This window comes from Cygnus olor, chromosome 5 (assembly GCF_009769625.2).
Source record: "Cygnus olor isolate bCygOlo1 chromosome 5, bCygOlo1.pri.v2, whole genome shotgun sequence".
Classification (NCBI taxonomy): domain Eukaryota; kingdom Metazoa; phylum Chordata; class Aves; order Anseriformes; family Anatidae; genus Cygnus; species Cygnus olor.
This window is the reverse complement of record NC_049173.1, coordinates 55872053-55892223: the sequence shown is the minus strand read 5'-3', so window position 1 is coordinate 55892223 and position 20171 is coordinate 55872053. Positions and strand designations below refer to the sequence as shown.

At 38.1% G+C, this 20171-nt stretch overlaps 1 long non-coding RNA gene across 2 annotated transcripts in view; it reads left to right on the top strand.

Annotated features, from left to right (window-relative positions):
- LOC121071320 overlaps positions 1-20171 on the top strand; it is a 375849-nt gene that overhangs the window by 204955 nt on the left and 150723 nt on the right. For both annotated transcript variants that reach the window (XR_005820526.1, XR_005820527.1), the window contains exon 6: positions 3643-3798. This is a non-coding gene — a long non-coding RNA (uncharacterized LOC121071320). The remainder of the gene's footprint in view (positions 1-3642; positions 3799-20171) is intronic.

The window sequence follows — 20171 nt, the reverse complement described above, 5'->3', positions numbered from 1 at the left end:
GATGAAACTCAGGTCTTTCCATCTGGGTGTTGGATCAAGAGAGAAAAGCAACACCAGTTTGGTCCTGGTCCCTTGGTCTGGCCCAGCCTGCTTTGGCCTCCCTCAGGGGCTCCAAACCAGGCCTCTCCCCACACCCCCACAGAAGGCTCCGATGGCGGCTGCTGCGCACTGCCCTGGAGCTGCTGTCATCTTTATGTCCCTAACAGCCCCATCTTCTCATTCCTTCAGTAACTAGGGGTAGTTTCCGATGTACTGTTTGTCCAATACACTGGTTTCACATATTTTTTATTCATTTGCACTCCCTCAGGGCAGATCTTGAGGCCTTTTTACCGATTAACTTTTTTGTTTATTTGGCGTATACTGACAATGTAACAATTGTATGCAACAAACATACAAGGTTTTGTTACTTGAGCAACTAGCATGCAACACCAGTTTCATGGAGGATTTCTCAATGGTAAAGTTAATCAAGTCAAGCAAGTCCCTCAGTTAAGGTGCTGGGCCTGCACTCCAGTCTACGTACGGTATTAGGCCTTTATTTTTACTGTATGGCGTTACTGCTTCGAGAAGTATATTTTTAGTCAGGGGCGAAACCTAAAAACATATCTGGTTTCTTTCCAAAGTCTGAAACGTTTAGTTTGTTTTTTAATCTCTGTACTGGGAGCAAAGCCTACAGAAATGGCATGCTAAGTGAGAAGCATTTAAACAACTTGTAACAGCATACAATTCACTAGGCCAGAATGTTCAATTTAAAAGCTGTGTTTTCTAAGCCCTATATTTTATCAGAGCTTTAAATATAGGATAAATGCTTTTATGCCCGTAGAAGATGCAATTAGAGTTCCACCATTTAACAAGAGCCAGAAACAGCAAGAATTTCAGTGGCCATGGCTAGGTTTTGCCTTCTAATTGCATGCTTTCTCTTCCCAGCTCCACCCAGCATGTGTGGCAGCGAAGCCGACCATATCTAAAGCTATGTAAGTACTCCAAAGATGATTTTGCAGATCTCTGTAATTGGTCAGGTTCATGGTTTCTTGAAGCACTGAATTTGTGTAAATTACACAGTGGCTTATGTCAGAGACAGGACAGAAATCTGCTCCCCCAGGAGATACAAAAGGCCTTGTGTCTGTAGCAGGTACACAGGAGGTATATGCAGTACCCAGCGTTTAGCTTTCTTGGATATCCTGAGTTTAAGCAGCCATTGTCTTACTCAGGGGCTTCAGAGTATGCCAAAGTGATCTAGGACCAAACTTCCTACAAAAATCACAGGCCTTTCTCACTCTCACCTTACATTTTCACTGATGTTCGTAAGGCAGTGAGTCAGGTCAACCTATTAAGCTGACTTTTTTTTTTTTTTTTTTGGGGTTTTCAGTTCTGTGACTCGTTGCAAGCAACAGGTACTGCTAACACAGAGAAGGAAATGGGGGACCACACAGTGGCAGAACTAATTTATTCCTTAAATATCAAGACAACCAGGAATGCCATTGTATTTCTGCTTTCGGTGGTCTGGGGTTCAAACACTGTTTCTAATACTGTGTATATATAAAACAAAAAATAAAAATAGTAGAAGACTTTAGGTGTAGTTAATATGCATTGCCAGAAATTGCTAGCAGTGATTATGCTTAGGATGCTCAGCAGCAAAATGTAATTTTTAACTGTGTGCACTAAAGGCAAGCAGATAATTTGTAGCCCTTATTTTTATTCTTAGCCCTTATAAAGGCTTTTTCAAAAGTATGGAACTGGTTTAGGAGCCATCGTATTTTCAAACTTAGTTAAGTGCAGAAAATTGGGAGGATTGGAGGGCCAGATTTTAAAGATATCTCTGCTTCCATCATTGTCTTAGATAAGTAACCCATAACCTGTTCAAAAGCACAATTTTCATTTTGAGATCCTAGCTTTTGAAAGTCCTGTTAGAGGACTAAATCGTTTGGTGCCCAAGCATCTTTGAAATATATGGCCTAAATAGAAATAGATGAAATATATGGTCCTAAATCATGATAAAAATAAAGCTTTTGTGTATAGCAGTTAAATGCTTTGAAAAAACAAACAAACAAACAAAACCTATTATTTACCCACCATGAAGGAATATAATATAGACAGTTTTGTTTGTTTGTTTGTTTTTACCACTTGGGGATCTATAAGCTGTTAAGATGCCATGTGCTTTCAGGATTCTGTATGCACATATACATCCCTGTCACAGTCTCAGAAGGTGCAGTAACTTTCTGCCATGGAAAATGTGTATTGTGCATACTCCTTTTATTTAGAAAAGTTTTTTATATATTCAGTTTTAGTAAGTTCTCACATCAGACTGCGAGCTTAAGTCTGAAACAGATAGAGTAAGAAAACACAAGTTTGAAACAGATACAGTAAGAAAAGGTAAAGCATCGTATCTCCTTCCCAGTCTCTTCAGTCTACAACCCATGGAGCGTTGCTTTGCTGTAAGGTTTCAGTTCACACAGATGGCATCCCAGAAGCCGATGTTGCCACCTCCCTCCACTTCTTCAAGCAATTAAACGTCTTTGAGGCTTTCCAAGTTGAAAAGCCAACAAGTTTCTTTCCCTGTCTTTGAATTAGCCCTTTAGAATATAAATAATAGTCTCATTTGGAAAGAAATTAATCTTCTAGAGACCAGTAGAGCCAGATATCAAAGAGGTTTAGAAAGATAAAGTTGAACTCAGATGGAAGTTAGGTGCTCAAATCCAACATTACAATAATCAAAACTCCCATTTGGTTACCACTTGCTATTGTAACTTTCATAGGCTTTTTTTTTTTTTTTTTTTTTTTTTTTTTTTTTTAATGCTGCCAGAACGGAAGCATGATACCTCTTTCTCGGGCAATAACATCAGTTAAAGCTTCAACACTTGCCTGGAATGCTGGAGCTCACAGACCAGTTACTGTGACTGAAGGGGATTTGACCTCTCCTAATGCAGTGCCACACCACCAACCTGTAGGCTGTGTTAGGTATGGTGAACAACTGAGGAGCAAAGCAGGACACAGAGATGATGAGTGAAGTACCTTACACTCTTCTGTTACAGTTGCCACAGTAAAGAAAGGAATGTAGTAGCCCCTGATCTCAGAGAAAGCCTGAGGGAGATTTTTACTGTCTGGAGATTTAGTCTGGGTTCCCTAAACTTTTCCTGCGTTTTACTCAGAGGTTGTTTGATATCTGACTCTCTCCTTGCACCATATGCAGTCTTTCAGGCTAAACACAGCTGTCTGAAAACTCCAGGGTCAGGCACCTAGGAAATACAGCAATGCTTGCTGATGGAACAGGCATTTGAATTTGTATATGAAGACAGCTAATTCTATTTGCATGCTGCCTTGAAACCTTAAAAATCATCAGGAAATGGTAATGATAAGAGGCTGCCATAAACAGTTCCGGTGTTAGGTGGCAGAATGTAAGTGATTCTTAAAGAAAGTTTGACATAGTATGCAAAAGTACTTAGTTACTCACTGCATTTTCTCTTACTTCACACTTTTCAGTTAGTCAGCTGTTTGTACTAAGTGGCGCAGGCAAGAATAACACCTACAATACCTAAACAAACAGATAACTCTGAGGACTACAATCTACTTTTTCCTTGAGCTGAGTTACAGCAAATTTACCATAGCAGAGCTAAAATCAACTGTCTGGTTTGTTCTCTACCCTAGGGCAAGGAAACTACATGGGTGTGGTCCCAGCTAAGCCCAGCCACATCTCTGCAGGGTGCTGACTGCTCTGGGAGGAGGAAAGCATGAAACAGGAACAATAGTTCTGTGTCCTTTGCATGAGTAACAGATGTTTTGAAAGAGCTGCAAGAGATCAAGGTAATCTTAGCAGAAAGCTGTATTTTGGTGTTTTAACAGAAGCCCATATCCCATTTCACACACAAACACACATTTTAGTTCTGTCATTTTGCAGTTGCACTCCAATAACTGGATTCCCCAGTTTACAGCTGCTATCAAAGCCTTCTTGAAATAACCCAAAGAAACCACAAAAAAGACCACAAGGAAAAAATTACATTGTTATGTACTGGGGAGTAGAGAGTATCCATCTCTTTCATGCCGCTAGCGACTTTATAAGGATACCCTAATACGCAAAAAATCTATTCATTAACTATGTGTGAGGCGTGATTCTTCGCTCTTGTTGCGTCTTCGTGGATTTAGTTCCATTGATTTTACTAAACTGCTCCTAAAAAGATGAGCGGAGATCAGTATTTCATTCTGATCGGTTGTGCAGATAGGTGCGTTCATATAAAGGATTACTGAATGCAGTAGGGATGGGATAAGGCTACTTCATCAGTTCTGGCACTTAAATGACAATGTTAATTTGAGGACATTTTAGTAAGTTCCTACGTGCTTTCTAGCGAAATCATCCATTTTCTCTCTCTTGCTATTATAGTTTTCCAGGGTTTAGTGCCCTCTTGTGGTAATAGTGTTTTCTCCTGTGAAACTAGATATGCTGACACCTCGTGCTTCTTTTTTTTTTTTCTTTTAGTTTTCTCTGCATCAGTTGATTACCCCTTGGTGATAAATGGATAAAATTAAGTGAAATTATATATATATATTATTTTTTAAACACGGAGGGTTGTAGATGGAGTAAACGAGGAGGCTGATGTGTGAAAACCAGAGCACTGAAATATTGCAGGGAGCTAAGTAGCTCTAGCAAAAATATTGGAAACTTTAGTTCAATTCAGTGTGCATTAATCAGCTTAGACAGTAAAGCAGAACTGAATTATAACGGTACCATAAAATTAAGAGAGCAAAACATTGCAGTTTTGTATGAGATAAAATGTAATCTCTCACAAATTTTTCAACACACCTTTTAATGACTTGTACATCTCTCATATGTGCCCATTTTTAGCTGTTCTTGGTTACCTATTTTATTGCAAATTTACACAAATATATAAAGAGATTAGCAGCTAAGTCAAAAAAATAGTAGAAAAATATAAGCCCTTCTATATGCTGATTAATAAGGCAGGATATTCAAGCACAAATTATTAGCTGACAGGCTGCTGAGAATAATAGAAATGATGCTACGAGTGATTGTCTAATCCTGTGGACAGTATTGAATGAATGTGTTCTTCTCTGCTGTTTACAAAATTCTTTGTGAAAAAAAATAGAAATTACAGTGTAAGCTTTAAAAAAATGTTTCACTTTTGCTGTTATAAATTATATTTAAATTCTGCATATTTGGTAGATTTACACCTAATTTTCAATGCTTCCATTTAATGTTGAGCACATGCACAGCGCCCTAAAAAACAACTTGAGCAATCTCTTACATCAAATGATCAAACTACATCTTCTCTTTTCAGCCCATCTCCTTGGGTATGCTCCACAGTTTAGTTCTAGTCCCTTGGCTGAAGATTTCCACCCTAATCAAACTGTGCAGTGAGCTGCTAGTTCTTGTTTGTTGCAACCTTTCAGTTTCCTTTTGTACTCATTTTCACAGCTTTTCTGTGCAACTATGTGAGATACACAGTAAAATATTTCCAGCCCTTCCCCAGTCTCTAGCTCTATCTGCTTCCTACACCAAATCCTGTCTGAAAAATGTAGTACTTATCTCCCCACCCAGGGGAACCCTTGTGCAAAGTCGTCAGGGCTGCCCCAGCTGGCCTGTCCATCCTAGTCACAGCACAGGCTGAGCATATAGATGAGTTACGTGCGCTCTGTGAACATGATAAGCATCCAGGAGCAGCAGGAGTGGTGCAACACACAGGTACTCTCAGCCACCTCAAACATAACAGGAAGGATCAGGCAAAAAGAAAAGTGACAAAGTGAAGTAGAAAAGATGTATCTAAAAATCATTACTTTGGAGTATAAATAGTAAGATGAAATCAATATAATTAAAAATTTATGTACACATTCTAAGCAGGAAGTAGCAGAGACTGATGAAAAGTGAAAAAAAAAGTCAAAGCAATAAATAAGAAAGAAATCAAATTGAAACTTTCATTTTTTGGAAAGTATTATATTTTAAATTTCGGGGAAATGGAGGAAATCTCTCAACAGGCAAGGTGCTACTGTGTTCCCTCTGGCTTCTAATAGGCCTATGAGGGCCAACCATAAAATATTTTAATGCTGTTTAGCTCTGGCTTCAAGTAGGAAAACTGAAGTGTAAAAATAGCAAGTGTGAATAGCAAATAGGCCAGTGCAGAGTTCAGTAATTTCGGTACAGCGAATCTGATATTTGAACACTTTTTCTGTAGCTGTCTCTTAGAATGTTAATTCTACTTTCCTATTAAACCGTTGAATTCATAAGAAGAGCTCTGTCATCTCTAATAAAAGTCAAATCTGTTTTCTTGAGATCATTGCTATTGTCTGTAATACAGTTCTTCTTATGAATTGTATATTGTATTGTTTATCAGAAGACAAACTAGTTGTGACTTCTAACTCTGTCCTCTTGGATAATCATTCCAAGTACTTAGTATATTTAGAAGAATACTCCCCTACTGCGAATATATATTAGTAGATCTATTTTTAAAATATTTCAGGAACTCCCATTGTGTTTTTTCTTTTCAAGACAGGTCTTTAGGTCTAGAATAACCTTTCCTTTTCTCGGATCAAACTTGTTCCTCGATTTTCTCAGTTTTCCAGCACAATCATACTTAGCTTCTCAAAGGCATAGTTTATCTTTCACAGTTTTAAATTGAGCATGATCAAGAACTGAACTGGTATAAAATGCACTTTTTGGCCTGGATTTTAAAAGCAGTTAATTGCATGAAGACTCAGTGATCGTAGTATCTTTCATGCCCTTCCTGAGTTAGTGAAGAAGCTCCAGCACCAGGATATGCAAGTGTAGTGGTCTTGCTTTGAATTGCCGCATGCCTTGCCTCATTAGTTCTAACGTGCATTAGAGAAATGAATGTGACTTTAAATAGGAGGGGTAGCACTGGCTTTTCCCGATCCACTCCTACATTAAGTAAGTCAAGTGATGCCACTTCATTTTTCAGTTCAGAGCACTTCTTCACGTTTTGATAGAAGTTTGGAATAATAATACTAATATGAATGCCAAGGTCATTTACTCTTTAATTTTCAGTGATCTTGGGTACTAGAATCAAAACCTTGTGCAGTAACTGTAAATACAACTATTCTAAGTCCATTTTTGCATGACTCTGCTAAAACTTGTCTGCCTCAAGTTAATAGAGTGGACTTCAGTTAATCTGTTAAAATTCTTGTGTTTCATAAAAATCAGCCTTTTAGTAATAGGTCTGTGGTTTCTGATGTGATTTAATTTTTCTGAGTCTGACATCTCGAGAATTAAAATAGAATGACAATTTTTAAAACTGTCAGTAATCACTGTTCTTATCAATCATTATCCAATGAGGCTCTATGCGTATTAGCTAACTTTGCCTTGGTCTGCAGCAGCTTTTTTCTTCATTTCCTTTGTACTTTCACAAGGTAATGATGCTATTAAGCTTCATCCCCCCATTTCTGTTTGTAAAATTGATATCCTCCTCACATTCTTCCTGTCATACTCAAATGAAAACTGAAACAGGCAAAGCATTTTTTTTCTTGCACTTATGAGCATCTATCTAAAAAATAATTAAAAAAAAAATCTGTCTACTTATGGTTTAGTGTCTCCATACCATAGCCCTAAAGAAATGCTAATGGAATAAGAGTCTATTATTATTTTTCTGTCTGCATGCTCCAAGATTCATGTTTAAAATCTCTTGTTATTCTGTTATCATGCTTTTATCCAAACGTCTGGTAACATTTGTTTTGAATTCATTTTCAAGATCATGCTTTGTCACTAGACTGGTGGTCATATTCTCTAATTCAGCACAATTGCATACGTTGTCAGGGTCAACATCAGCTACAGCACTTGCTTTAATTAAGCCTTATGAACACTAATCTCTTTAGCAGTGTTATCTGATAGTGGAGAAGTGCTTATTAGTATTCCTTTACTATGGTACATTTACTAATTCATACAAGAGACCTTCCTTTTCCAAAGGCCAGCAACTTTTCACAGTTCTTTCCCAAAATTTATTGCAGTCTTTAATACTGTCATCATTCCATGCCCTTCTTTTCTGTTTTGAGAAACCCATTTCGCATATCTCCCATAAATGTTCCCCATTTTTTTTCTTGTTGGTGTCATTTGTTGTTTTTAGAGCTGGGGCATGGACTGTGACTGTGGGCTGTGACTTTTTCTATTGATTTTCTCTCATGAGAAACTGAAACACAGTCATGTTCTCCACCATGATTACATGGTACATCGAATGTGATCACCGTGACTATATGCTAAATGAGAAACTAGATTTAAAATTTTCTCTGTGTGGATTCCTTTTGCTGACCATTACACTGCTGGTTTTAATTTGGACAAAAAATGGGCTTAGACAGTGATGGGATAAGCAATATCATCAGCTGCTGTTCCAGATACAGTTAGTGTACAGTTCCCCTTGTCACTACTGATCACTACTATTATAGAAACAGTCCATTGATTATCAACTGCAGTTTGATTGATAAAATTATTAACAACAGGAGAATTGTTTCTTGTTTTTATACTATACATCTCAGAAGTTGCTTAGCTAGCTGTTAAGGGGTATGTCAGGAAATAGGGTCCTGTGTGAGCTGTATGAAAAACATGATAGATTTTCCTTAGCTTTATTACACCTATTGTGAACTCGGCCAACTGAGCTCGGCTTTGTGCAACAAATAATTCCCAGTGATATGTTTCAAGCTACTATCAATTTGCCAGTGAAATCAGTTGGTTCAGCGGGGCGTAAACATATCTGAGCCAAATCCAAACAAATGGCTTGGCTGAAGCCCCATTTTGCTGTTTCAAAATGCAAAGTAACCAGCAGGAATTGTGAAGAGGTACGGGATTCACAATTGCCTTAGCATTATGGTCCATACTGGTGTTGTATTTAACTCCTGCCAGAGTAACCTAACCATAGCTTAGTTCTTTACTCCTACTGAAGTTTGTGTATTGATCTCTTCCAGCTCATACCTACCTAGGTTATCCAAAAACCCGAATTACTTCACATTCAGTCTAACAGTTCCTAGGTAAAACAACAACAACGTTAGCGAACCTATGACACAGTTTGTAATTCCCCATCAAATTCAAGCCATATAAAACTCACTTTCCATAGCATAAATACATAAAAATATATTTCACAATGGGTTCCCTCACCCCCATTTTTTTCAGGCTTCTGTAATTGTGTGGGAAGTATAGTATATACTCTTATTTGCCTGTATACATTTCTTCCTACAAAATCAAAAATAAATACAATTTAAAAAGAAGTATTCATACCTCATTTGTGAACACTTACAAACAGTGTAAGTACTTCCTAGTAATTTAACAAGTAGAGAGAGATGCACATGTATAACATAGATTATAGTTTGTATTCAGTCTCCATTAAGCTCTACAGCTCCTACATGGACAAGGGTAATACTGAGGTACTCTTTTTAATGAATAATTTGTGTTGTTGTTGTTTAAATTGCTTTTCTTATTTTTTCAGAGTGAAAATGTTTTCCTCTGTATATAAAAAATATAACCCGAGAAAACAAGTCCTCCCCTCTCTACTTTCTTTCACACTTCACAGCTCTTATTTTGTTCTTTTCCTGTTACATCTCACACTTCTACACAGAGTGAAAATTATGTGTAATTTGAATAATAATTCATGCAGGTTTACTGCTGTATCATGTGTACAGTGTTTTACATCAGTGAAGCCAAACTTTTTTTTTTTTGTAACAAAGATTCCTCTGGCATGTAACTAAGCTTCACAGTGCCTTTTCATTCTCTACCTCTGTTCTCTCATCTTGTCCCTCTGGTACTACCTAGCTCTTCTTTCCCACCTCCAGATCTCTTCCCCTTCCACTTGATTCTGATATCCCTCTTTCTTTAATTGCTGCTTTAATCAGTCTTCCCTCCAGCACTCAGGTTTGTTTATCATTCTCTTTCCAGCCAGCTCTGAACATCCTTACCTCTTCTTAGAGTTTCAGTGTTTTCCCTTAGAAGGAAATGAAGGTATGGCAACAGTACAAGATTTCTGCTGCTTCCACGGGTGGCCTTCTTTTCCCACACAGCCACATATTCTCCCTTTTCCTGCCTAGCAAAACTAGATTCCTTGCTGTCTGAAACAGAGGTTTCTGGTTCCAGGGTTAGGTGCTCTCACAATGATCTCTTGGTGTTCGGCAGTTACCCTTGGGGAGCAGCAACTGGTTTATGGCTCTCAGGATGCACCCTTGTCTCTTTGTCTGCAAGCACTTGATATTTTACATCTGAAAATATAAACTGCTTCAGCATCAAACTACTATCGACTGTTACTAATACCGATAGTTTGTTCCCAGCATAGTCACTTTGGAAGCATTAACACTTTTTCACAGTGAATAAATATTAATGTTTGAATCTAATGATGGTGTAATTCTTTGGACCTAATCCTGAAATACTTAGTTGGTTCACTTTTAGATAAATTTTGCTTTAGAGTTAATGGTTCAAGATGTTTGTTACTGTTGTAATGTAATCGAGAAAGAGAAACAAGCCTGTCAGAAGCATTCATTTTTAGATAGCAATGTATCTCTTTCTTAGATGAGGAGAATCAACCAGAAAACAAATATCATTGTGAAGGTCTTTAGGCATTACAGAGTGAATGGAAATGCTTTTATACAAGGGTTTGTTATGGCAAGGTAGAAATCATTTTCATTTCTTTTAAATTAGTATCTTGAATTCCCAGAGGCTTTGTCTTGGATTTAAAAAGCACAGAGAAAAATACTGTCCCCAGAAAAACTACTCTGTGTAATTTCTTTCTTCTTTGCTTGCAATCAATCATTCTTTCAATGAGGCTGGTCTTATGTGCTGTTCCTTGGTTTCAGGATACTTCTTGCTGCGTGGTACCCATGGCTGTAATTTGCCATAATATGATCATTGAATTTGCTGTGTTTAGTCATCTGTGGCTAGGTTCTTGAACATGGTATTTTGATTTGGTTTAATGTGAAGAAGTGTGTTCTTTCTTTGCTTCATTGTTAAATGCTCTTCGAGAAGTATTCATGCTTTGTCTCTCTGTCACAGTGATCTGAGAGTATGTAATGAATGGAATTGCACCGCAGCACCTCACAGAGTACCTCTGCAGGCAGACTCACTAGACTTCTGTTATGAAGATATGCAGAGCTCTTATTTGGGGAGCACATTGCAACATTTTTCTGTCTGTTTCAGTGACCATTTAGAGATTTGCAGTCACTTACTGACTTTTTTGGTCTCAGATCTGAAACAACAGACATATCTATTCAAATTCAGCAGGGACAGTCCAACATTGATTTTCATCAGCAAAGTTAATAATGTAAAGGTGATGCTTTTAGCAAGAAGTTTGTTATTCTTGAGACTATTTTTGTTATAGAACAAAAGTGTTTCTCTTGTTCTGATCAAAATAACAGAAAATTACTACAAGGTAGTTGTGTAGGCCAATGATCAGGTTATTAACCTGACAACGGAGAAATGCCAGATCACCAGAAATGGTGTGGCAGAGTTATTGCTTGTAAATATATCCTACCCCATGGAATCTCCTGCTCTTAAAACGGTTTCATCTTGTAGACTTGTCGTCAACAGAGTCAAAGATAAGGAAACTGACTCTAATCTACCTGTTTGGGTGTTCATCTGCTATATTGGAAAACCCACTCCATGTTCCAGCCCCACAGGCATAAAGCTTTGTTAGAAAACAGAAGTGAATTATGGATGATTCAAACACAGTACAGAAAATTACATTAGCATATGTAACACAGAGAGGATTAAGTATAATTACAGTAGCTATACACAGCAAAGTATAGTCTGGTAGAAAAACAGTGGGACAAAAACTATTCCTGCTGAGTAACCTTGGTGTGCTTAGGGAAACAGATTTCTGGCTTCCTTTGGTTTATAGAATCTGAATATTTGCCTGGCATGCTTTTTTGCCAAAGCCCAGTATGCAGCACAGATGTTGGGTTAATGATCAATTCATATTAAGCCTCAGATGAACTCCTAAGACCAGATAATGCAGATCTGATGTGCTCCAGAATAATCACAGACTGAATAAAGTGTTGTTCACACGTTAATTTTTCAATCTCAGAGTTTAAAACTGCAGGGATGATCATCCAGGTCACCATGACTTTGCCAGGGGCAGAGTCAGGGAGGAAAATAAATATACAGGGCTAGGGAATTTCTGGTTAGCTTGGAACCATGGTAAAGGGGTCTCAATCCAGTTCTTCATCTAGAACCTGTATAGCTGCTGCCCATCCAGCAGCAACTTCACCTGTAATTGAAACAGCTCAGACTTTCTAAGGCATTTTTAGGGATGTATCTTAAGTCCTTTTAAAAAATCTTCAGCTTTTAGTTTAAGCTTTAGTGGAGTTGATATCAACAATCTTTGCGTATATTATGTCCCTCCACTACTTATTGTTTCTTGGTGTAACAGGAATATTCACCAATCCTTTCTTGGGAGGTTGAGAGCCATTTTGGTAGCAGTGATATGACTTATGACTGTAATGGCTAAATCTGAAATGAAGGGCTTTAGGGTTATGGCAATTAGCAAATGATGTTGTTGAAGGAGGTAAACTTAATGCACTCCCGCTTTTCTAAAATTTCTTTTTATCAGCATATTAAAGGAAGCTGGTGTCTTTGTACATGGTTCTATAAAAGCTTTAGTGTCTGGATGAATTCATTATGTTCATGTTTTTTCCTCTCTCCGATGTCCTAGACTCTCTCTGTTTTTCTCCTAATCGCTCAGAAAAATAAAATAGTTCCAGTCTTATTGTTGTTTTGTTACTTGTTAGCTAGCCTTGTGGTTTGTATTCTAATGCCAAGAATACCTCTTAGATTGCACGACTGTATGACTCTAATTCATCCCATATCTGTATTTTCCGCACTTCTGTTGTTTCAGTATCCTTATTATACAAGAATGTTTCATGATTTCTTTATATTTTTGCTAGAAGAAAATTATTCACAAGCTCTAAGAAGATAGAAATCTTCCTCTCCTGTCTTTATTTTTCTTCCCACCTCACATCCACTATAATACATTAAGGGAATGATTCTGTGAATATCAAATGTAGAAGTTTTAGGGTTCATCCCTAGTGCTTCCTCTCCGTAGTAATCCATCTCTATATAGCAATCTTACCAAAATTTATTGCTTACCAGGGGAGCAAGAGCTGTGTGCACTCTAAGACTTGAGGCTTTAGCAGCAGCCCTACACATACTCCTTTGTGTATACGGTTCATATGGTTACTCTTCATTCTATAAATTAATCTGCTATACTCATTTAACAATGGAAACTAAATGCATCATGCTAAAATCAAATCAATGTCCTCCATATCAGTCACCAGGGGTCTCTTGATCTCTTTCTAGCACGGATTTTGTTATTCAGACATTCCACACAAGCCGTCAAATGGTCCAACTCAATAACAACTAATAAAGCAAGCACCCCTTAAAAATTTCCTCAGGGAATCTTTTTAAATTGAACAGGGAGTAATAAATCTCGTAGTGTCAATAATGGTGAAAATGTTAATTTGGTTGACTCTACTATGTGCCTCCTCAAGTGAAATTTCAGATGCTGCTTTGGGAAGATGGCTGCTACTTGAATTCAGGCTGTGGCTGGCTGCCTGCAGCAACAGCTTCTAATCTGTGGAAAGGAATACCTGGCATGGGCTGCGTAACAGATCAGTGTTCTGATGACCTCTTTTCTTTCTGAACCTTTTAAATCTCGGCTACTGATTTTAGTGATGCCCTTAAACGAAGGTTAGATGACAGGGATAAATGTGCTGATAAGACTTTCTCAGATGGCTAACTGATACAGTCCCCAGCGTGTACAGAAATGTGTCCATCTGTTTAGCACAGCATGACTGTGATTTACTATACTGCACAGAGCTAGTTTAGCGCTAGTGTCAATAACATAATTTTCTTTATTATACAAACTGGGTAGAAAAGCAGTTTTATGGTGTAAATTTAGTCTATTAAGGGCATTTCTGAGAATAAACTGTACTAGATGTTCTTTTAATCCTTTTTAGCAGAGATTTTTTTTCACAGATGTCATTTCTGGGCATTAGACAAGTTTGTGTTTTTTTTTTTTTTTTTTTTTCTCCTGCTGTTATAGGAGAACTGCAAGTACTGACATTAAACATTTTGGGAAATTTGTTCTGTTCTTTTTATAATAAGTGAAAGCAGTCCTGCCAGAAGTCAAGCCTTGTGATGACTTAAATCTCTATTTCATTGAGCTGTTTTTTAGCTAGCAGCTATCCTCATAAGGAAACCCGTACAGGACTATTTCCAGAGCCCAAATCTCACGCTTACTCCATCAAATCAAGTTTATGCTTTTTAATCTTTATTGTCCTTTCACGCCCCCAGCGGAACAAAATGGCGGCACTGAGCGGGCCTCCCCCAACACATCCCTCGGCTGTGCGTCTCGGCAGCGCGGTTCGCGACGTGCCCGGCTGCCACACGTTGGCTTCTGGGCCCCGCTGGGAACCGGCACGGTGCGGCCCGGGTCCGGCTCGGCTTCTCCGGGGCTCCCGGCGCCACTCCCGAAGCGGGGCCCGGCCGGGGCCGCGCAGCCCGGAGGGGCCGCCAGGGGCCGCTGTCACCACGCGCCGGGCCCCAGCGCCGCCGCCTCAGCGGGGCCGGTCCGGGCCTGGCCGGGGCTTGGGGGCGCCGCGGCCGCTGGGGGCCCGTGGCTCGTGTGGGAAGCGTCGGGCTGGCGCTATGCGGGTACACGTTGTGTGTTATCGCCTCTTCTACAAAGTATCCTGCAGGTGTAGCGCAACAGAAAGAAGCAGAAAGACGGAAAACGTTTTGACTAGAACACTGTTCTTGGCGAGAAGATCCACAGTGAAAACTCTGAATGCAGCAAGGGAGAGTGGTGGGGTTCTGCTTAATCTTTTCTCCTTAAACGGAACCAGGATTGGTTGGGAATGGTTTTTGTGACAGGCTTTGTAGAACACTGCTCCATCTTTTGTACAGTGTATTCAACAAAAAGTCACCAGTAATAAAATATCAGCAAAACCTTCTGAGAAAGAATGTCTTAATTTTCAGGTAGCACGGTGCTAATGGAAGACCTATTTTTATTATTTTTATTTTTATTTTTATTTTTCCTTACCATGAAATCATCACACAGAATTACAGAACTGTAGGGGTTGAAAGGGACCTCAAGAGATCATCGGGTCCAGCCCCCCTGCCAAAGCAGGTTCCCTAGAGCAGGTTGCCCAGTTAGGCGTCCAAATGGGCCTTGAATATCTCCAGAGAAGGAGACTCCACAATCTCCCTGGGCAGCCTGTTCCAGTGCTCCGTCACCGTTTGAGATGGTCAGTTTGAAATCATCAGTTTCTGTTCCCTCAGTCTCCAGCCTTTTTTCTGAGCAGAAGAATTTTGCCATGCACTTTCACTAAGTGATTTTCTGCAATTGAAATAAAGTGGCTCCTATATCTTTATGTAGGCTGTGGCAAAGAATCAGGGTTAGTTGCTCTCCTGTCATTTTAGAAGCTAGATACACGAGGGCATCAGAAAAAGCATCATCTTTTAGCTAGGGGAATCTTATACCTATGCATGGACTTTTGTCCATACTTGGTTGTTTGTTTGGTGATAGTTTGTCCTCCATTTTAATCCTGTTTTAGCATTTCCCAGATGTCAAAATATGTTTCCGCTCATAATGCTCATATATTTTTTCTCTTGCTTTTGGTACTGCAGCAGTTTTGTCAAAATTTTGTTTGTTCTTTTTTAAGAGATCCTGCTGTGCATTTCAAAGAGGTGTTTCCAGTTTTCTTTAGGCTGTTTCATCGGCAGCTTGAAATACAGCAACAGCAAAGCTTGCAGGCTCTGATCAGGCAAAGCAAGGAGGACAAGCACTGTAATGTCAGAAAGGGCACAAGCATCATTAAGTTCCAATACTGCAGCAGCTCATTGATTTAAATGCACTATTGGCAACCAGTTGTTTTCACTCTTTCTCTCAGGAGTATTTTTCAATAACATTTATTTACAAGTTTAGGATCCTGTAGTGTGTATTTTTATGCATGGGTACATTACTTAGTGCTTTGAGCGTTCTGTTGAGTTTGGAAACAGTGTGTCCTAAGTTCCTCTCCTCCAAACTCCCCTATGTTTACTGCTATTAGTTTATCACAATGTATGAGTTGTATGAAATGGGAAAAGGTTATCAGCAGATTAGATAAGTGCAGTTCTTTTAGACAAGGAACATAATACTGTCTAAAAACAAAATGTGATTTCATTGAACCAGACTGGTTGATATATTTGTATTATTGTCTCAACTACATCTTTAATGATCTGCTAGATCCTCCCATGCTGTTGTGCTTTGCAGGATTTTTTTATTATTATTTATTTTTATTTTTTATTCAGAATAATAGGTTGTTATAGGCTTGACAGAGACGGAAACACCCAGATCTCTGAAATGACCCTTTAAAGTTACAGTGTTAAGAGGTGAAGGACAATTAATATAGTTTGGTCCCTACTGCACAAAGCTGTGTACAAAATGAAGAAAAAGGAAAGTCTTCGCTCAAATAAATAATCGTGCCCAAAAACTCAGCGGATTGCTGAATGTTTTTTGAGATATTTAGCTGATGGAAGACCTTTTTGAGAAACTAAGGCACCGACGATATTTCTGGATGCAAGGAAAAAGCAAAACTGAAAGGCACGTCCCCAGGAGGCAGCTCCACATTGAGGCTGAGAAAGCAGCGAGTCAGATCTTTTATCATACAGCATGGCAAGGGAAGGGAATACAGGTTTGGATGCACTGTTTCCTTTGCAGCCCTCTTACTTGGCAGAAGGGGAGTGGGGTTTTGCTGCTAAGATTTTGGGCGACTATCAAGGAATGGGACAGTAGAAAGAAATTAACATTGCCTTTCTATCTCCTAGCTAGCAAGCAGTGTGCACACAAGTATTGCCCATGTTCTTGTTAATTTTCTGGCAGTTCCTTTCTGTGAAAATAGCTATTTAAACTATTCACCCTGATGCTAAATATGAACATTTTCATAATAAGGATTTAGATTTTCTGGATTGTTTCTGATGCTCTTTGAAAAGTCTACTACAAACTGCCCACAGCTGTGGAAGTGATCTTGCCCAAATTACATGAGAGAAAAAAATTACCTTTAACACACTGCAAGCTAAAATAATTTCAGACTCCAATATAAAAATAGTCTGTTGAAAGTATGCATAGTCTCTATATTTGCTTGAAAATCATTAGAAAAATAGTTGTCATTTGCAAGAATTCTGTTCTTTAAAAATAAACAGCTTATTTTACTTCGGTTATATACATGAGAACAGGGGAATTATTATGTTGAGTCACTTATATTTTTGGAAGAGTTAAGCTTGTAAGTGCCTACCTCACTTTCAAAAAGACAATTTACATTCGTAAGTCATTAAAGTGCATATTAAAATTTGACTATAAATGGCTTTTCCAAGAGCTCAGTGGCTTTGGAGTGTGAGTCTCTAAGTTATATCCATATTTCTGAAAATCCTTTAAAAAAATGAAGAAGACAGTTAGCTGGACCACCCACCTATCCTTTCCTCCTGGAAGTTCAGTTGAATTGTGTTTGATTAGATTAGATTTGATTTGAGCCTTTTTAAAAAATGTTGCTTAATCTGCTAATTACTCTGAAGCATTCCATACAATCATACTTTAGCTGTTTGCCTGGGTATTTTCTAATATAGATTTATGAGTGTCCTGAAATTTAATCTAGAAATACTCTGGACAAATATGTACTTTGTACTTCTGAAAAAGTATGCTCTATTAATAAGACAAAGGCTTTTCAGTGTTTTCAAAGTCAGAAAAAGGAGACAGTAAGACATATTTTTAGAAGTGGGTACAGTTTGGCAGTATTGCTTCCAATTATACTGAACTGTGAAAAAACACTTGGTTCTGACAACCTGCAATTAGAGATTACAATTTGCTTTCTTTCTCAGGCGATAGTGATTTATATGGCCAAAAAAATTTTATTTTTATTATGAGGTTTTGTTCTGTAGAATACTCTGACCTGTGGCCTTTCTCAGGCAGCACAGAACTGAGACACTGGGGGTAGATTCTTGAGGAGATTTCTGTTGTTGCAGTACTAACCTATGCAATTCCTTATTTTTCATACCCAGAAAGCTAAGGGAACTCATAATCCTGAAACAAATTTATAAATTCTGTCATCAGCACTTGGATCTAATATACACCTAAAAATCAGATTTATAAAAGCATGCAGAAATGGCAAAACAGCTAAAGGGTGGGGAAAGGCTAGCAGAATGGAAGACACAGACGCAAGTTCTTTGTCAGTGCCTTTGGGGAGCTCCCTGTCTCACATGGCCCTCCTCAGCTTCCCTGGTGAAACTGCTTTACTTTTAAGAAACCAATACTAATTTTCTCAAGGACTTTAATTAGTTTTGCTTTTATCCGGTATGAATCCCAAACTAATGACAAATAATTTTCTGTGCCAAAAAAAAAAAAAAAGAGCTTCAATCAATTTTCTCGCAGTTTCCAGAGGGTTAGTGTCCTACTGGTGGGCTTGATAGGTTCACGTTTTATTCTGCAATTGAACTTTTTAAAACTGATTTTCCAGTACCCAAACAAGTCTTCTAATGGCTTAATGGAGGGTTTCTCTCCTCTCTTTCATTGAGTAGAACACGCTCAGAACAGAACGTTTAGTGAGAAAGGAATAAGAAAGTCTGTTATGAATGACAGTGGTTTTTAAGCATGAAGATCCACAGACCTGGAGACAGTAAAATAGAAAAGAATTCCATTCTTGAGGTGGGCAGAAAAGCCTATTATCCACCATTCATTTATGAAGTGTAAATGAAGCCCGACCTTTAGACATCACATATTTTTCCAGCTTCATGTTGCAGTGATAGAGGATGAAACAGAACATCTAGACAAAGAATCTTCAATTATTTCAGAAACCAAGAGAATAAAAATGATATATTTTTAAGAAGCATCTTTCTAAATGCCACTTGGAGCTTTGCTATCGCTGGTATTAATGGAACGTGGAACTTTATTTACCTAGTGAAATGACATAGTTAAGCAAATTTTCCCTTCTCACTGTGATTATTTTTACTCCCTGGTTGCTCGTATTGTTACTATGATGTCATTTAAGTCTGAACAGTAACTGTGTTATACCAGTTTAAGGATTTGGCTTGAAGATTTCAGTTGAATTTGCACATCCAGTATAACTTAAGTTCCATAATATTAAGATAAGGGGGAGAAACCAAGCTCCATGCCTAGGAACTTTTCTTCCTTATATACCAGATATCAGTGTTTTTTTAATTTTATTTTATTATTTATTTATTTATTTTAAGAAAAAATGGAAAATTTGGATCAGATTGGTACCCTACCGTCATATTTTGAGGATCTGAGATGCAGAATCAAATTTGAGTGTTGAACTTTAAAAAATAATCCCCTCACTAAGGTTGCATTAAATTCATTTAAGAGAAAGGACTATCCATTGGATATTGCTGTATATTTCTCTAGAGGATATGTTTTCTGTTCTGTCTGTGGTGATTCCTGTGAAATGCTATTAACAACAAGAGATTACCCTGTAAAGTTTATGATGGTAGTCTTGCTGATACAAGCAGATACTTTCTATTACATTAATGTTCCATTTCAATAACAGATTGCCAGCCACAAACTTTATATATCTCTTTCCCCATATGGGCAATGTATGGGTCTGTGAGTATAGTTTTGTAGATTCATTTAGCACCTAATGCACTTTTAATGAAAGATGTTTTATTTCAGCATCTCTTTGTAAGGCTTGTGATGTAGTGAATTTTCACAGTGCTTCATAGAAGAGAGATTTGTAATTTCCAAAATAGTTATGAAAGTCAGATATTATGTTTACTGAAGCATACTACATTAAAGGAGAAGAAAAAAAAAAAAAAAGGAAAAATTAAAGTGAATCAGGTCAGGAACACTTGCATATAATCCAGCACAGCCTCATGACATTTCATCCTGCTCTTTCTGCTGAAATATATGAGCTAAGCTGATGAGCTGTTTCTGCTGGAGAGCACAGATGCAGAACTAGTCGAATATCCTTACAGCTACTCATCTCATCAAAACGTATTTGACAAAATACCTAATCAAGGCTACTGATTTTTCACAATTCCAGAAGAACGGAAGTAAGTGTGGGGACAAATCAGTTCTCAAAAACACTCATGTTGAACAGAATGCAAAAGCCATTTGCCTGACTGCCTGTGTTGGGCTAACCGGAACGAAGATGTACTGCTTATGTTACAAATCGGTGCTTCATTTCTGCTTTAGAGAGCATAA